At 45.6% G+C, this 15774-nt stretch overlaps 1 long non-coding RNA gene across 2 annotated transcripts in view; it reads right to left on the minus strand.

Annotated features, from left to right (window-relative positions):
- Positions 1-15774, minus strand: part of LOC140468626 (uncharacterized) — a 124214-nt gene that overhangs the window by 46361 nt on the left and 62079 nt on the right. For both annotated transcript variants that reach the window (XR_011955731.1, XR_011955730.1), the window contains exons 5-6: positions 12750-12876; positions 2458-2592 (exon numbers count right to left, since the gene is read on the minus strand). This is a non-coding gene — a long non-coding RNA (uncharacterized lncRNA). The remainder of the gene's footprint in view (positions 1-2457; positions 2593-12749; positions 12877-15774) is intronic.

Consider the following 15774-nt stretch of genomic DNA (forward strand, 5'->3'; position numbering starts at 1 on the left):
TTCACACACATGGTGATGGGTGTATGGAATGAGCTGAAAGAGAAAGTAATGGAGACTGACACAATTACAACATTTAAAAGGTATCTGGATGGGCATCTGAATTGTGAGGGTGTAGACGTATATGGGCCAAATGCTGGAAAAGGGAATGGATTTATTCAGATCTTCTGGTAAGCCTGGACGAGTTGGGGACTGAAGGGTCTGTTTCTATGCTGTATATCTCTATGACTTGAAAAGAGTGCATGTTATAAAAGAGGTGGTGCTGGAGGTTTTAAAACACAAAGCCATGGCAAGTTCCAGAATCCGATTAAATGCATCACAAGGGTAGAGCTTATACAATTAATGTTAAGGCTTCGGTTAGTGTTTTAGTGCAGAGGGACCTCCGGGTTCAGGTACATAATCCTTGAAGTTTGCATCACAGGATGGATAAAACAGTGCTTGGCATGCCTGACTATTGCTCAGTCCATTGAGTGGAGGATATGGGACGTCATGTTGAGATTGCACAGACATTTGTGAGGCCTGTTCTGCAATACTCTGTCCAGTTCTGGTCGCCCCAGTTATAGGGAGGATATTATTAAGCTGCAGGGGGTTCAGAAGAGATTTACCAGGATATTGCTGGGTATGGAAGGCCTGAGTTCTGAAAAATGGCTGGATAGGCTGAGTCTTTTTTCACTGGAGCCTGGAGGTTGAGACATGATGCTATAAAGATTTATGGAAAAAAAATGAGGTACATAGATCAATTTAATGGTAGTTGCCTTTTCCTCAGGATGGGGGAGTCTCAAGAGGAGGGGCCACATTTTTAAGGTTAGAGGGGAGAGGTGTTCAAAAAAAAAGATATGGGGCAATTTGCTACACAGAAGGTGGTTTGAGTGTGGAATGAACTTCCTGAGAAAAGGGTTGATGTGGGTACAATTACAACATTTAAAAGATATTTGGATAAACAGGTGAATAGGGAAGAGTTGGAGTGATATGGGCCAGCAACAGGCAGCTGGGAAGAGTTTAGTTTTAGATTATGGTGAGTATCAACTGAAGGGTCAGTTTCCATGCTGTATGGCGTTATGACAAGAATATGGTTTGATTCCATTATTGAAGAAAGGATCAGGGCTGGGTCCACTGATGTGCATCATCGACATAAACAATTTGGTTGAAAATATAGGAGTGATTGTGCGAAAGTTTGTTGATGATCAATTGAATGGTGTCGTGGGCAGTAAATACGGTTATCAAAGGGGATACTGACCAACTGGGCCAGTGGACCAAGGAATGAAAGATGGAGTTTAATTCAGCTGTTGGATTTTGTTAAGACAAACCAGGGAGGACTAATACAGTTAATGGAAGGGCTCTGGCCAGAGTTGTTGACCAGAGAGAGAAAGAGAGAGAGAGAGAGAGAGAGAGAGAGAGAGAGAGAGAGAGAGAGAGAGAGAGAGAGAGAGAGAGAGAGACCAGGGGGTGCCAGTTACATTGTTCCTCGGAAATGGCATCACAGGTGGACAGGTTGGGGAAAGCGACATTTGGCACATTTGCCGACATTGGCCAGCACTTTGTTACATACGTTGGAGATATTTGTAACATTGTCCTAAATATTTCACTTGGGCAGAGGAGGCCAAGGGGTGACTCTAAGAATGGTGAATAACCAACGGTAGGTGAGTCCTAAACAGGAGGTGAGAGAGCAAGGATTTAAAGAGGGAGCTGAGGGGGAACATCATCCACAGAGGATGGTGCATAGACGGAATAGACTGCCTCAGGCACATGGAGAAACAAGAACAATTACAGCATGGAAAAGACATTTGAGCAGGTACATGGAGAGGAGAAGGTTTGAAGAGATAAGGGCCAAAGGCAGGCAAATGAGACTCATTCAGTTTAGGTAACATGGGCAGCATTGAGGAGTTGGAACACAGGTTCTGTTTCCGTGCTGTATCACTCTGTATCCAGCTAAAGCGGATTAGTGTACCAAAATAAGGCATGTTGTAGACACTGAAGCAAGTTACAGCGATAGGGATGGTTGTCTGGAATGCAGTACATTTCAAATATGTGGAGGGACTATCGGGAATGGAGCAGGTTACAGGGATAACTACTGTTATAGGAGTTAAAAATGACTGAAGACACTGGTGCACAAGCCATGCCACAGATACAGTGTTGCAGAGTAATGAATCTTAGTACAGTGTTGGAGGGAGAACGCAGAACAGAAATATCCCAGGCAGCATTCACAAACTCTCGTCGGAGACCTACTCTCCCGTCTGTTGTACTGATGCTCACTAAGACAGCACAGGACTGAATTGATAACTATGAACTCCCGATGCTGTCTCAGTGCAACATCAGTTAAAGTAGACGTGGTGATTGAGCATGGGGTGTAACTGTACTGTACTGTGCTCCCCCTCCAGCACTGTATCTATGTCATGTCTTGTAAGTGATGTTTGGAGCCCTCTCATTGCTCTCTGCTCTGTGCACTATGAGTGATCTTACCTCACTGCAGGATTTATTGAAGGCTCCAGATCTCCCTTCCCTTTGTCTCTCTGGCTGACCAACTATCTTCAATGAGGTGATGGATGAGACACACAGCAGTTGGGAAGTCTATTGAGTCAGTAACTTCTTGAGTACCTACAGGAGACAGAGAGATAGACAGAATGGGAAATTAGACTGATGCAGTGAGGGTTACACAAGGAGAATGGAAATGAGCCCAAACAGATATCTGGAAAATCCCAAACTCCATCCCAGGCCGGTGCTGTTGCGTCTCTCTGGAGTGGAGAATTCTGTTAGCTCAGGATCTAGAGTAGCTGCAAGAGTGAGAGACGCTGACAGAGGCAGCAATTAGACCCACACAGTGAGGGTTACTACATGGAGAGAGACTAAGTGATATCACTGGAGTGCTGGAAGACTTCAGGATCACACAGTCATGTTAGAAGAATGGGTGTAGCTTCATGTATCAGTGCTCAGGGATTAGCAACCAGTGAGCAGCTGAAGTGATGGTGTAATAACATTATTGTTAGGGTATTTGTCCAAAACCTCAGCTAATGTTCAGGAGAGGCAGGTTTGAATCCCACCATAACATATGGTGGAATTTAAAATCAATAATTTTAAAAATAGCAATGAACAACCGTTAAACAAATATGAAACCATTGCTGATGTACAAAAATCACAATCCCTTCGATTAGATTCCCTACAGTGTGGAAACAGGCCTTTCGACCCAAGAGTAGCCCACTCAGACCCATCTCCCTCGACCTAATACACCTAACATTATGGGCAATTTAGCATGGCCAATTCACCTGACCTGCACGTCCTTGGACTGTGAGAGGAAACCGGAGCATCCAGAGGCAATTCACGTTGACACGTGGAGAATGTGCAAACTCCACACAGTCGCCCGCGGCTGGAATCGAACCTGGGACCCTGGTGCTGTGAGGCAGGAGTGCTAATCACTGAGCTACCGTGCCGCCCACTTGCCCTTTCAACAACGAGATCTGATCATCCTCACGTGGTCTGCATGACATACCCACAGCAAAGTATTTGCCTCTCAATGGTCCTCTGAAATGGCCAAGCAAGCTACTCAGCTCACGGGCAGCTAGGGATAGGCAATAAAGGCTAGTCAGCCAGAGACACCCACATCCCCTACCTGATTTATAAAAAAATCCAATAGGATGGTCCCACTGGAACCGTGATGGGACCAGTGTCCTGGCCAATCATGACAGTAGGTTTATGGACAGGGCTTTAAACTGACAGAGAGGATGCAGGGACAGGGTCCAGGTGAAAGGAGCTTTCCAAATTCAAAGAGAAAAGGTGAAGCATCGGAACAGTATGGGGATGTGACTGAAGGTAATCAAAAAGGAACACGATGGGACAGCGATTAACTAAAACTGTACATCAGTGAATAGGTTTGTGACAGGAAATTGTGGGAGAGTAAATTATGTTTTTTTTTCAATGGACGACGTCTTATCAATAAGGTAGATGGATTTGTGACACTGAGATAAAAGAGGTTTAGATAACAGAGAGACATGGTTACAGGGTGAACAAAAGGTGGGCATAAATATTCAATGGATCACAACCTTGTGGAAACTCAGGCAAAATGGGTAACACTAACAATAATGGATAACAAAGGCATCACAGAGAAAGCATTTGGTCTCAGATCATGAAGTAGAATCAGTCTGAATGTAAATTCTGGCTACTACTTCCCAAGGACACAAGCAGCAGGATAGTTTTAGCCACCAAAAAGCATTCCGTTGCTCATCACTGCATTACACAGGAACTCATTGGAATTTTTTAACAAACACATTGTGATAATTTTGGGAAACATCAATATTCAAAATGTGGGACAGTCACACTGGCAAGAGTGATATTGGAAGAGGAGTTCAGAGAATTAGTTTTCAGTGTTTCTTTGATTAACAAATTGTGCAACTGGCGAGGGACGTAACTATCTCAGAGCGACCATTGTGTGATGAAACTTCGTGAATGAGTAATGACACCTGGAGAGATCCTCTGGGAAATTGTGATAAAGTGCAGTTTAAAGAAATATAAAGTTTTAAAGTGAATCACAGAAAGGACAAACTACAAGCAGAAACAAAAATAACCAATAACAGGAGTTTGAGAAGAGAACTGACCAAGGTAAACAGGCTAAACAGACTGAAATATGTGTCTGGAAATGAACAGTGGAAAACATTTGAAGGAGCAGTGTAAAACACTCAACAAAAGGACATTCCATTGAAACAGATTAATCCTCAGCAAGAAATCCCCATCGGTCCCTCACTCAAGTAAAAAGGATCATATCAGATTATCGGGCTTAGAGGATCACCAAAAAGTACTTAAAATCCTGAAGTGAGAGAAAGTTTTACAAGTAAGTTTTAAAGGGATTGCAAAGAGTCTGCTCGCAGGAGGAGGTCAGATGGAAGAGGGAATAATTGTCAAGGTTTTATGTCACAAAAGGAACTGGGAGAGCTGAAGGTGCTGGAGGTGGTGAGAGTGTTACAGAGAGGGGTCAGGGTCTGAACAGTGCTACAAAGCCAGTACAGATTGCTGCAGCTGGAGGGGTTTACAGAGGTAGGGAGGGATATATGTATTTTTATTTATTCATTCATGGGACAAGGATGTCACTGTGGGACCAACATTTTTTGCCCCACTGCTAATTACCCAGAGTATAGCACAGAGTCAGCCATATTGCTGTGGGTCTGGTGTCACGTGCAGGCCAGACCAGGTTAGAATGTCAGATGTCCTTCCCTAAAGGACGTAAGTGAACCAGATGAGTACTTTCTACTGGTCAACAATGCTTTTATGGTGGCCTCACCAATGTCCTGTACAGCCACAACATGACATCCCAACTTCTACTCTCAATGCTCTACCCAAAGAAGGTAACCACCCCAAACGCCTGCTTCACCAACCTGTCTACCTGTGACACCACTTACAAAGAACTGTCCACCTGCATCCCTGGGTCTCTGACTGACAACACTACCCAGGGCCCGAACATTTTCTATACAAACCCACCCTGGTTTGTTTCACCAAAATGGAACACCTCACCTTTATCTAATTAAACTCCATCTGCTATTCTTCAGCCCACTATCCCAGTGTACTATTTGAACTGTTGTATCACAGATAACTTTCTTCACTGTCCACTTTACCAACAATTTCAGAGTCACTCAAAAAAGTTACTTCCCACAAAACCAATATTCCCATCCGAACCATTTATCCAAATGACAAACAACAGTGGACCCACTCCACCGCTGGTCACATGTCTCCAGTCAGAAAAACAACATGTCTCCCATCACCCTCTGTCTACAACCATCAAGCCTAATTTTGTATCCAGTTGACTAGCTCCTCCTGAATACCATATCCTTTTACATTGATCTGAGCTTATTATCCAGTTTACCGTACAGAACGTAGAACACAGAACAGTACAGCACAAGACGCTTCGGCCATGATGCCATGCCCATCTTTTACCTGACTGGAAGATCAAACTAACTTACATACCCTTCATTTTGCCTATCCAAGAGTCTGTTAAAATGTCCCGTTACACCCACCCACCACTCTCTGTGTGAAGAACCTCCATCTGAGATCTCCCCTTACCCATCCTCCAACACCTTACAATTATGCCCCCATGTACCATGTATGCCATGGGATAAAGAGGTCTCTCACTGTTCACTCTTTCTTTGCCTCACACCATCTTGTTCACCTCTACCAAATCACACCACACTCTTCTTCACTCCAATGAGAAAAGCCTTAGCTCCCTCAACCTTTCTTCATAAGACATGCTCTCCAGTCCATGTAGCATCCTGGTAAATCTCCTCTTTACCCTCTATAAAGCTTCCACATCCTTCCTGTAATGAAGGGATCAAAACTGAACACAATATTCTAATTGGGATCGAAACAGGACTGTACAGAGCTGTAGCATAACCTCATGCCTTTAAAACTCAATCTCCCAGCTAATGAAAGCCAATACAACATATTCTTTCTTAACAACACTATAAGTTTGGTGGCAAATTTGATGGATCTCTGGTCATGAAATCCAAGATCCATCTGTTCCTCCACACTATTCAGTATTCTGCCTTTACCCCTGTATTCTGCATTCAAGTCTCACCTTCCAGAATACATCACTTCACACTTTTCCAGATTTGACTTCATCTGCCACTTCTCAGCCCAGCTCTACATCCTGTCAATGTCCCATTGCAACCTCCAGCAGACATCCACACTATTCACCACTCCACCAACCTTCATGTCATTGGCAAACTTACCTACCCACTCTTCCACTCACACATCCAAGTCATTCATAAAATCACTAAGAGCAGAGATTTTTTGACCTCTCCCTGCAGAAAACCACTGGTCACTGAGCTCCAGGCTGAATGATTTCCATCTGTCATCGCCCTCTGTCTTCTAAGGACCAGGATTTCTGTCTCCAGACAGGCAGGTTTCCCTGTATCCCATGCTCTGTACTTTCTCAATGAGCCATAAATGTGTTTTGTCACATTCTCAAAGGATTCAATAAGATTTGTGAGGCATGACCTGTCCCTTACAAAGTCATGATGACTTCCTCTAAACAAACTATGGTTTTCCAAGGAATCATAAATCCTGTCTCTTAGAGTCCTCTCCAATAATCTGCACATCACAGACAGAAGACTGACAGGTCTGTGATTCCCAGGATTATCTCTATTCCCTTTCTTGAACAACGCATGGCTGATTCACCTAACCTGCACATCTTTGGGCTGTGGGGGGAAACCGGAGCACCCGTCGGAAACTCACACAGACATGGTGAGAATGTGCAAACTCCACGCAGACAGTCGCACGGGGCTGGAATTGAAATCGTGTCCCTGGTGCTGTGAGGCAGCAGTGCTAACCACTGAGCCACCGTGCTGGCCCATGTAACTCTCTATAGCCCTGCTTCTGATCCTTGGTTCCTCAAGCTTAAATTAGCTTCCTTCTTCCTCTTGACTAGATGTTCTCCATCCCCTGGAACCATGTCAAATGCTTTGCTGTAGACAACGCTGACTGCGCTGCCTTCATTTATCGCTTGGTCAACTCCTCGAAGAGTCAATCCAGTTTGTGAAACACGGTTTCCCACTCACAAAGCCATGCTGACTATCTCTAATCAGCCCTTGCCTTTCCAAATATATGTAACTCCTTTCTCTCAGAATCTCCTCCAACAACTTACCTAGCACTGGGCTCACTGGGCTGTGATTTCCTGGCTACTCACTGCAGACCTTAAGTGATGGAACAGCATTAGCCACCCTCCAGTCTTCCGGTCGCTCATTGTGTGTATTGATAAAATAAATATATGTTAGGAACACTGCAATCTCTTCCCCAGATTCCCAAAATATTCTAGGATCGACCTAATAAGCGACTGAGGATTGATCTACCTTTATTTGTTTTCAGATTCCAACACTTTTTTTTCCTTTGTTGAGGATTCTTTCCAAGACATCACTATTTATTTCCCCAACTTCCTGAGCTTCCATGTCTTTCTCCACAGTAAATTCTGACAACACTATTTTGTCTAATATCTCACCCACCTCCGGACAGTTAAGGTGCCCTATTCTTTACCAAATTACTCTTTAGCCCTGATTGAAACTTGTGTAAAGTTTTCTGAAAATTCAAATAAATCGTATCTTCAGTCCAACCACTCCTACACCCGTATCTACTCTGCCATTTATATTCACAACAATAAAAATAAAATCCAACAGGCTCAAAAACACATCCTCTTTTTTATTAAAAGTGTTTCTAAGGGTCCAGTTGTTGTTCATTGACATATCCTTTCAAACATATTTCAGCTCCTGACCTACTATAGGCTAACACTGTTTGGTTTCAGACTGGCAGCAGAAAGGGTTATGGGAGTTCATGTTTATATCATGGTAATAGATGTTTTGGAAATAAGCAGGGTCGTGGGGACTGAAGGACATTATGGAGATAGGGAGTGATGTAGGGACTGAACGAGATTATGGACACAGAGTGCAGTGGTGACTGAAGAACATTATGGAGATAGGGAGTGATGTGGGGCCTGATAGGGGCCAAAGAGATCTGCAGGGCTGTTGGGCCTAAAGGAGGTAGCACAGATCAGGAGGATCATGGGGATTGAAGGAGGTTACTCTGAACGGGAGGGTCATTGGGTCAGGATGAGATTATGGAGATAGGGAGGGTCGTGGGGCCTTTTGGAGGTTATGGAGTTAGGGAGGTTTGTGGGGAATGATTCAGGTTACATAGATAGGAAGAGTCGTGGGGACTGAAGGAGTTTATGGAGAGAGGGAGGGCTGTGGGGACTGAAGGAGGTTATATAGATAGTAAGTTTATAGAGAAGCACAGGAAAGAAGAGCAGGTATTGGCCACTTGACCACAGAGTCGGTCCCACCATTCAACATGATCACGACTGATCATTAACCCAGTACAGTATTCCTTCTTTCACACCTTACTCTGATATTATAGTGACTACTGGCATTTAGTGATACAGTGGGCTGTAGTAACTGGGATGGGGGTGGGGTGGGGGGTGTCTTACAGAGATAGGGAGGGTTGTGGAAGCTGGGACAGGTGACAGAAACAGGGTGGGTTTTAGGAAGGGGAGGACTTTACACAGATTTGGAGGAATGCAGGGATGGGACGTGATAACAATCACAGGGAAGATTTTGGAAGCTCGATCTGAGACGGGTACAGCTGAGAACAGAAGTGAGTCAATCAGTCAGGACAGGTAGGGACAAGGTAGGATTAATAAATTAAACTGCATTTATTTCAATGCAAGGGGCCTAACAGGGAAGGCAGATTAACTCAGGACATGGTTAGGAACATGGGACTGGGATCTCATAGCAATTACAGAAACATGGCTCAGGGATGGGCAGGACTGGCAGCTTAATGTTCCAGGATACAAATGCAACAGGAAGGATAGAAAGGGAGGCAAGAGAGGAGGGAGAGTGGCATTTTTGATAACGGATAGCATTATAGCTGTGCTAAGGGAGGATATTCCCAGAAATACATGCAGGGAAGTTATTTGGTGGAACTGAGAAATAAGAAAGGGATGATCACCTTATTGGGATTGTATTACAGACCCCTCAATAGTCAAAGGGAAATTGCCAAACAAACTTGTAAGGAGATCTCAGTTATCTGTAAGAATAATAGGGTAGATATGGTAGGGGATTTTAACTTTCCAAACATTGACTGGGACTGCCATAGTGTAAAGGTTTACATGGAGAGGAATTTGTTAAGTGTGTACAAGACAATTTTCTGATTCAGTATGTGGGTGTACCAACTAGAGAAGGTGCAAAACTTGACCTAAACTAAGGAAATAAGGCAGGGCAGGTGAGTGAGGTGTCAGTGGGGGGTCACTTTGGGACCAGCGACCATAATTCTATTCATTTTAAAATAGTGATGGAAAAGGATAGACCAGATCTAAAAGTTGAAGTTCTAAATTGGATAAAGGCCCATTTTGACGGTATTAGGCAAGAACTTTTGGAAGCTGATTGGAGGCAGATGTTCGCAGGTAAAGGGATGGGTGGAAAATGGGAAGCTTTCAGTAATGAGATAACAAGAATCCAGAGAAAGTATATTCCTGTCAGGGTGTAGGGGAAGGCTGGTAGGTATAGCGAATTCTGGATGACTAAAGAAATTGAGGGTTTAGTTCAGAAAAAGAAGAAAGCACATGTCGGGTATAGACAGGATAGATCGAGTGAGTCCTTTAGAGTATAAAGGAAGTTGGAGTATACTTAAGAGGGAAATCAGGAGGGCAAAAAGGGGACATGAGACAGCTCTGGCATATAGAATTAAGGAGAATGCACAGGGTTTTTACAAATATATTAAGGACAAAGGGTAACTAGGGAGAGAATAGGGCCCCTGAAAGGTCAGCAAGGCGGCCTTTGTGTGGAGCCACAGAAAATGGGAGAGATACTAAATTAATATTTTGCATCAGTATTTACTGTGGAAAAGGATATGGAAGATATAGACTGTAGGGAAATCGATGGTGACATCTTGCAAAATGTTCAGATACAGAGGAAGAAGTGCTGGATGTCTTGGAACGGTTAAAGGTGGATAACCCCCCAGGACCTGATCAGGTGTACCCGAGAAATCTGTGGGAAGCTGGAGAAGTGATTGCTGGGCCTCTTGCTGAGATATTTGTATCATCAATAATCACAGGTGAGGTGCTGGAAGACTGGAGGTTGGCAAACGTGATGCAACTGTTTAAGAAGGGTGGTAAAGAAAAGCCAGGGAACTATAGACCGATGAGCCTGAACTCAGTGGTGAGCAGGTTGTTGGAGGGAACCCTGAGGGACAGGATGTACATGAATTTGGAAAGGCAAGGACTGATTAGGGATAGTCAACATGGCTTTGTACGTGGGAAATCATGTCCCACACACTCGAGTGATTTTTTGAAGAAGTAGCAAAGAAGATTGATGAGGGCAGAGTGATAGATGTGATCTATATGGACTTCAGTAAGGCATTCGACAAGGTTCCCTATGGGAGACTGATTAGCAAGGTTAGATCTCATGGAATACAGTGAAAACTAGCCGTTTGGATACAGAACTGGCTCAAAAGTAAAAGACAGAGAGTGGTGGTGGAGGATTGTTTTTCAGACTGGAGACCTGTGACCAGTGGAGTGTCACAAGGATCAGTGCTGGGCCCTCTACTTTTTATCATTTACATAAATCATTTCGATGAGAGCATAAGAGCTACAGTTTGCAGATGACACCAAAATTGGAGGTGTAGTGGACAGCGAAGAGGGTTACACAACAGGATCTGGACCAGATGGGACAATGGGCTAAGTGGCATATGGAGTTTAATTCAGATAAATGCGAGGTGCTGCATTTTCGAAAAGCAAATCTTAGCAGGACTTATACACGTAATGGTAAGGTCCTAGGGAGTGTTGTTGAACAAAGAGACCTTGGAGTGCAGATTCATAGCTCCTTGAAAGTGGAATCGCAGATAGATAAGAGAGTGAAGGCGGCGTTTGGTATGTATTCCTTTATTGGTCAGAGTATTGAGTCCAGGAGTTGGGAGGTCATGTTGCGGCTGTACAGCACATTGGTTAGGCCACTGTTGGAATATTTTGTACAATTCTGGTCTCCTTCCTATCAGAAAAATGTTGTGAAACTTGAAAGGGTTTAGAAAAGATTTACAAGAATGTTGCCAGGGTTGGAGGATTTGAGCTACAGAGAGAGGCTGAACAGGCTGGGGCTGTGGCATCGGAGGCTCAGGGGTGATCTTACAGAGGTTTCAAAATTATGAGGGACATGGATAGGATAAACAGACAAAGACTTTTCCCTGGGGTTGGGGAGTCCACAACTAGAGGGCATAGGTTTAGGGTGAGAGGGGAAAGATATCAAAGAGACCTAAGGGGCAGCTTTTTCAAGCAGAGGGTGGTACGTGTATGGAACGAGCTGCCAGAGGATGTGGTGGAGGCTGATACAACTGCAACATTTAAAAGGCATTTGGATGGGTATAGGAATGGGAAGGGTTTGGAGGGATATGGGCCGGGTGCTGGCCTGTGGGACTAGATTGGGTTGGGATATCTGGTCGGCATTGACAGGTTGAACCGAAGGGTCTGTTTCCGTGCTGTACATTTCTATGACTCCACCACTCATGGAGGTTATAGAGATAAACTGTGTGATTGCATCTGGAGGAGGTTAAAGGCATAAAGGTTTGTAGTTATCGTAGGAAATTACATCATTTGGGACCAGCAGAGTTTACAGAGACTGACTGCATTTCAGAAACAGGAAGAGTTCATAATCATCATTAGAAATGCAGAAACTAATTTATGAGAGAAGCAGGGTCACTCTGCACTGTGCCCAGAGACAAGGAGGAGTCTTACAGCTGGAGGAGGTTACTAAGGTACAGGGCTTTTTTGTTGTCGTGACGGGAAGGTTACAGAGATCATGAAGGTAGTAGGAGTTCAAAAAAGTCACAAAGACAGGGAGGTTTCTCAGATCTGGAAAGGACTACACTGACCAGGGTGGCTTAAGGAACTGAAGAGTTGTTTTTCTTCAGTTAAGGAGAGATGTGACAGAACCCGGGATTAATGACAAAGGCAGAAACTTGGAGAGTTGTAGTGGTAGGAGGAGCTTACAGGGATAGGCAGTATTGTAGGGGCTGATAGAGATAGGGGAAGTGGTATCGATGAAACAGACAATGGAGAAACTGACAGACATAGGGAGGGTTCTGTGGAACAGATGAATTTACAGACAAGATGGTGATAATGAAGCCTGAGAATTTTCTCATGTTCCTTGCCCAGCATTGTTCCTACATCATGCCCTCAGGGTCTGAATTAAAATCCACTTACTCCTCCCTGTGCTGTTTACTGTGAGTGATCTTACCGGCTGCAGAATTTACTGAAGGCTCCAGATCTCCCTCTCCATCTCGCTGGCTGACCAACCGTCTTCAATGTGGTGATGTACGAGACAGGAATTGGGAATTCTGCTGAATCAGGGACATCAGGAATACCTACAGGAGGCAGAGAAATAGACAGAATGGAAAATTACACTGATGCATGAATGTTACACATGGAGAATGGCATTGAATCCCACAGAGATCTGGAAATTCCTAATGTCCATTCCTGGCCTGTTCTGCTGCGTCCCTCTGGAGTGGCTCAGGATCTGGAGGAGCTGCAAGAGCGGGAGACGCTGACAGAGGTAGCAATTAGACCCAAAAGTAAGGGATATCACATGCAGAGAGACTGAGTGATATCAGCAGTGTGAGGATCACACAATGGTAACATCAGAAGTGGTTCTGACCAGTGAGCACTGTTACAAGTACTCAGGGAAGACTGAGCTATTTTATTGAGATAGGCTCCCCAGGTATCAGGATTATGCAGTGTGCTATAAATGGACACAGATGTGAAGGGGGACAGGTCTGACGTGAATGGAAATTCCCAAGTCCAAAGAGAAAGGTTGAAATATTGGAACACGATGGAGATGTGGATGAAGACCAACAGAAAGAAACAGTAAGGGACTGAGTTTAATTAAAATACGACATTGTCAAAGAGATTTGTGACAGGAAATTATTGGTTAACATAAAGTAAATGCCATTTCTGCCCCTCACAATTCCTCACACACCACAAATGATATCACTTCCGCCCCTCACATCATCGCGAATGTCACACACTCAGTGACTTCCATGCCCCCCGCCCCACTGCCGTGTTTGCCACCACTTCCACCCCCACCAACGCCGCGCACTTGCATTCTGCTGACAACCCCCCCAGGTCTCACTGTCACAATCCCTGCCCCCAGAACCCTGAGGGGAACACCACCCCTGCTCATGACTCCATCCCTATTCCCCCTAACACCACACCCTCTCCAGTAACAGGCTCCGTCGCCTCCCCCAGCTCCACACCTACGCTTGGTCCCAGCTCCCAGCCCTGCCAAGTTTTCACCATTCCCCCTGACCCCCCCTCACTGAGGACGAATGATCAGTCCTCAGCAAAGTCTTCACCTTTATCCCCCTCCGTCCACACGTCAATTAATTCAATACACGCCGTGACATCGAACACTTCTTCCACCGCCTCCGCCTCAGAGCTTACTTTTACAATGAAGACTCCCACCCACCTTCCAAGGACCCTTTTGCCCACCTCCAACATACTCCATCCACCTGGACACCCCGTGCTGGCCTATTACCTGCATTTGATTTCTTCATTTGCAACTGCCGCTGACACATTAACCGCCTCAATCTATCTCCCCCCTCCCCCACTCCAACCTCTCACCCTTACAACGTGCAGCCCTCCATTCCCTCTGCTCCACTCCCGACCGCATCATCAAACCAGCAGATAGAGGGTGTGCAGTGGTAGTCTGGTGCGCTGACCTCTACACTGCTGAAGCCATGATGCCAACTCGAAGACACCTCCTCCTATCACCCCCTCGACCATGACCCACCTCCCATCACCAAACCATCATCTCCCAGAGCAGACAGAACCTCATCACCTCAGGAGGAGATCTCCCACCCACAGCTTCCTATCTCATTGTCCGGGATCCCCCACTGCCCGGTTCTACCTCCTTCCCAAGATCCACAAGCCTGACCATCCTGACCGACCCATTGTCTCAGCATGCTCCTACCCCACCGAACTCATGTCTGCCTACCTCGACATTGTCCTATCCCCCAGTCCAGGAATTACCCACATTCGTTCGAGACAACACCCATACCCTCCACCCCCTCCAAGACTTCTGTTTCCCTGGCCCCCAACGCCTCATCTTCACCATGGATATCCAATCCCTCTACACCTCCATCCTCCATGACCAGGAGCTCCAAGCCCTCCGTTTCTTCATCTCCCGATGTCCACAACAGTACCCTTCCACCAATACTCTCATTCGTTTGGCTGAACTTGTCCTCACACTTAACAATTTTTTCTTCAAATCCTCCCACTTCCTCCAGACCAAAGGGGTAGCCATGGGCACCCGTATGGGCCCCAGCTCTGCCTGTCTCTTTGTTAGCTACGCAGAACAGTCCATCTTCCGTTGTTACAATGGCACCACTCCCCACGTCTTCCTCCACTACATTGATGACTGCATTGGCGCCACATCGTGCTCCCTTGAGGAGTTTGAGCAATTCATCAACTTCACCAACACTTTCCACCCTGACCTTAAATTTACCTGGACCATCTCTGATACCTCCCTCCCCTTCCTGGACTTCTCCATCCCCATTAATGACAACCGATTTGACACTGACATTTTTTAATGAACCTTCCGACTCCCACAGCTACCTCGATTGCACCTCTTCCGAGACTACCGCCTGCAAATTTGCCAACCCGTATTCCCAATTCCTCCACCTCCGCCGTACCTGTTCCCAGGAGTGCCAGTTCCACCACAGAACACACCAGATAGCCTCCTTCTTTAGAGATCGGAATTTCCCTTCCCACGTGGTTAATGATGCCCTCCAACGTATCTCGTCCATATCCCACACCTCCGCCCTCAGACCCCACCCCTCCAACCATAACAAGGACAGAACGCCCCTGGTGCTCACCTTCCACCCTACCAACCTTCGCATAAACCAAATCATCCGCCGACATTTCCGCCACCTCCAAACAGACCCTACCACCAGGGATACATTTCCCTCCCCACCCCTTTCTGCCTTCCGCAAAGACCGTTCCCTGAGTGACTACCTGGTCAGGTCCACCCCTCCCAAAATCCCACCCTCCCTTCCTGGCACCTTCCCCTGCCACTGCAGAAATTGCAAAACCTGCGCCCACACCTCTCCCCTCACCACCATCCAAGGCCGCAAAGGAGCCTTCCACATCCAAAGTTTTACCTGCACATCCACCAATATCATTTATTGTATCCGTTGCTCCCTATGCGGTCTCCTCTACATTGGGGAAACTGGACACGTCCTAGCAGAGCACTTTAGGGAATATCT

Source organism: Chiloscyllium punctatum, chromosome 47 (assembly GCF_047496795.1).
Source record: "Chiloscyllium punctatum isolate Juve2018m chromosome 47, sChiPun1.3, whole genome shotgun sequence".
Lineage (NCBI taxonomy): Eukaryota > Metazoa > Chordata > Chondrichthyes > Orectolobiformes > Hemiscylliidae > Chiloscyllium > Chiloscyllium punctatum.